A 3734-nucleotide genomic window follows, 5' to 3' on the forward strand; every position below is an offset into this window, starting at 1 on the left:
GGGGAGAATTACGGCTTGAGGCGTGCCTGCCACACGGAGGGTCTGCTGTGCCTCAAAACCATTGGGAGCAGTTTAACTATGTATATAGACAGTCTGATAATACTTGGTAGACAGTGAACCTTTTGGACAGAACAGGCAGTTCTTAAATGCCTGTCACCAGCGTTAGATAGCAGAGCAAGATGGAACTGAAAGATTCTCATGTCAAGCCTTTACAATCAGTAAAACAAAAATGACTTCATCTGTGCAATTAGCGAACAAGCTGTTCCCACTCGTCTAATAACTCCAGGAAGAGAAACTTATTTTGACTTTCATTTGTACCGTTTTTCCTGCGTACTGAATGTTGCAACCTTGCGTCAGCTAAAATCTCTTGGCCTAATAATTACAGACAACATTGAAAGAACCCTCGAATTATTAGGACAAATAAAAGACGGGAGAAATAAATTAAACTCAGCCTTCCCATCCCATGTTATATCCCCTTCTACACCTCAGAAATTCTGTGGTCAAAATGTTTTAGCACTTCTCATCTATAGAATCGAACCAAATTTTTGTTTAGCACATTAACTTTACAGAGTTTTGTTTTGCTACTACTGTTATTGCTTTATTTTCCTGTTTGGGCAGTATGATGAAGTTTAAACTAATTAAATTCTTTTACTTAAAAAAAATAAACTTGTCTATAGCCATGCCACCCTGAACAAACCTGATCAGGTCTGATCTCGGAAGCTAAGCAGGGTCGGGCCTGGTTAGTACCTGGATGGGAGACCATCTAAGAAGACCAGGTGCTGTAAGTGTGAAAAATGAAAAATAAAGGATTGTAAGCTGACAAAGTCCTTGCAATCTGTGAGGTCAACCAAGGGTTTCCTTGATTAAAAAACTAATAATTAATTAATTAATTAATTAATTAAGAAAAGAAACTCTAAGAAAATCCTTTTTCCCCCATTTAGTTTCAACTGTCTGAATGGAGAAGTCTGAAGAGATTCAGGCACTTCTAGAAATGTATGGATATTGTGGGACCAGTGTGTATGAGAAACACACTTATTTGAATATCTTATCTAGAAGAAAACTTTCAAATATTAACAGATTATGTCCCAGAAAAATCAGACAGTGAATTTTGTGTTTAAACTTTGACTCAATGATGAGCCTGAATAGGCAGACCCATTGTTCTTTTTCATCAAAATCTGAAAAGAAATGTCCAAAAGTCTTTGAAACATACCATTTTTCTGGGCCTTTTTCTAAGGATCTGGGAGGACTGTCAGCAAAGTTGCCTAAGTGATGCCAACTTCTTCTAGAACTGAAAGATCCGGATTCATCATTCCCAAGGGAAAAACAGATGTCAACTAAGGGCAACCAGTGGGAAAACGCTCCCTCTAAAAGTAATAGTGAAAAGCCGCTTATGCTGTGGTTTGTTAGGTGGCATGCTTACCCTGTACCGCATTCCATTTTAATTCGAGGAGAATACATTACCTAAATAAATCATTTTCACTTCAAAATTGTTTTCGTTTAATTCCACATCTGACTGGTAAAAAAAAATTTTTTTTAAGTTTTTTGCCTCTTAGTGCTGATATAGGTGGTTCCACTCTTGTCGTGTCATTCTGTTTTTCAAAAAGACAAGCAATGCTAATAAGGACGAAAGAAGACTAGCTCCGGGGATGATGGAGGAAGCCCAAATGCTCCCTATGTGTTGATACAGTTATTAACTTTGAAATTCATTTACTTTATCCTTCTAAAAGAAGATCTGATTTAGGAGGTGATTTCACTCAAGACATTTTTTAGCACTTAGCCTGGTAGCCTGGAAGTGACAGAGTTAATGCCAATACTGGCAATTTCTTAGCACTTTCTAGTCTTCGGGCCGTAAATTATAGAGCTACGTCAGGACCAGGTTAAGTTATTTTGGCAGATGAGAAATACAAAACATCTCCTCTGAGGAAAATTTAAGCCACTGGATTAGATCATTGTTTTGGATGAGTACAGAACTGAAGATAAGAGATAATACTCATGAAGTTATCAGATTAAGTCAACTTGAGGCACCCACAGTATGTGTAAGTCTTCTCTTAGGGTCTTTTTTTCCCTCTAAACATTTTAGAAATGGTATAGGTGAATGTTAACCACACAAAGATGGATATGGAAGAGGTTAGTCAATATTTCGGAGGAGAGAACTGATAATATTCTTAGTATATTAGGGAAATGGTTATAATTAAAAAGAAAAAAGTTCATTGAAGGCAATGTTGAGAGGAAACAGGGCCTCATTAATTCAGAAAATATTTATTGAATCTCTTCTATGTGCCGTTTTCCGTTCTATGTGCTAGCTTAAATTCCAGGAGCTCACATTCTAATTAAATGTAAGGGTGTAAAGTTGGAGCACTGAGTTTCCACTTATGGTCATGACAGAGTGACAAGGGGCCACATTTACCCTCCCTCCTTAAACAACTAAAAAATGGGTCTAATTTTCAGACATTGGAAAACAGGCAATGTAGGATTGAGATTCCGAAAAAGTGGGGCTGGAATATCCAACAATATGAGCCTAATGAAAGCCCCAGTTTACTGCCTGGTGAGTTTCTAGGCCACTGCACAGGGAAGGGGAACCCAGCAGGGTTTGGTGATCTCCATGAGTTGAAGAGACAGAGTTTGGAGTTCAGAGATGCCAGGGCAGCTAGACTTTATGGGGGAAAGCTCTAGGAAGAAGAAAGCTGCAATGAGAGAGAGAGAGAGAGAGAGAGAGAGAGAGAGAGAGAGAGAGAGAGAGAGAGAGAGAGAGAAAGAGAGCAAGTGAGCTGAGCTCCAGATACCCACAGAGAGTCCCCTGAGGTCTTCAGCTGAATCCTAATAAGTGCAGGGGTTTGAAGAAACTATCAAGATTGGAGAATAAACTGCTGGAGAGGAGCTGGTAGAGCAATCCTTGGAGTACACACGGGGCTGGAGATAGTTTATGCTCCCATTAGCTGGAATAGAAAGACTTCCTAACACATAAGGACCTGAGGAGAGCCTTCAGAAGGATACTGCCTCAGGGGTAGGGTCACATTAGCCCTAGGCTAAAAGCTGTTCTGCACCCACCAAACAAAGCTTCAGAGCTAGCCTCTAAAATAACTGTTGCCAAGTGATCTAACTGCATCCTGTTGCAAAACCCCCAAAATATTTAATGCATTGCAAACATATCCAGTACTTAAGAAATGTTAAACTTATGATATCTGACATTAAATTAAAGATACATCCTGTATGTTCAAGGAGTCAGAGGAAAGCATGAGTGTGACAAGGCAGGTATCTAAAAAGACCCAAGTCAAAGCTCTACAGATGAAAAATGAACTGGATGGTGCTGGGATTAACAGCAGATCAGACATGGCAAGAAGAAAAGGTTGGCGAATTTGAAGACTTCAGTAGAAACTTTCCGAAATGAGACACAAAGACTAAAAGAATGGAAAAAATTAATAGCAAGCTACGGGACAACACCCAGCAGCCTAACATGTATAATTGGAGTTACGAAAGGTGAGGAGAGGCAAGTAGAGACAAAAAAAAAAAAATACTTAACGAAACAATGGCTGAAATTTTTCTTTATTCAGCAAAATACTTTTTAAATATCTGCAGCATACCTGGAGCCTGAAATATGATGATAAGAAGTACAAATACCTTCCCAGAGCTCAAGGCTGGTGGGAAAATCAATGACATGAAAAGGTTTGGTAAGTGCCACTGGCATTTGTTTACGGTTGGCTGCTTCCTTCCGCTTGAACCACTCTTCGATGCTG

The 3734-nt window shown here is 39.2% G+C and overlaps 1 pseudogene; it reads left to right on the plus strand.

The window, feature by feature from the left end:
* Positions 1–669: 669 nt before the first annotated feature.
* On the plus strand, positions 670–788 carry LOC118614706 (annotated as a pseudogene).
* Positions 789–3734: the final 2946 nt, after the last annotated feature.

Source organism: Rousettus aegyptiacus, unplaced genomic scaffold (assembly GCF_014176215.1).
Source record: "Rousettus aegyptiacus isolate mRouAeg1 unplaced genomic scaffold, mRouAeg1.p scaffold_m13_p_2, whole genome shotgun sequence".
NCBI classification, from domain to species: Eukaryota; Metazoa; Chordata; class Mammalia; order Chiroptera; family Pteropodidae; genus Rousettus; species Rousettus aegyptiacus.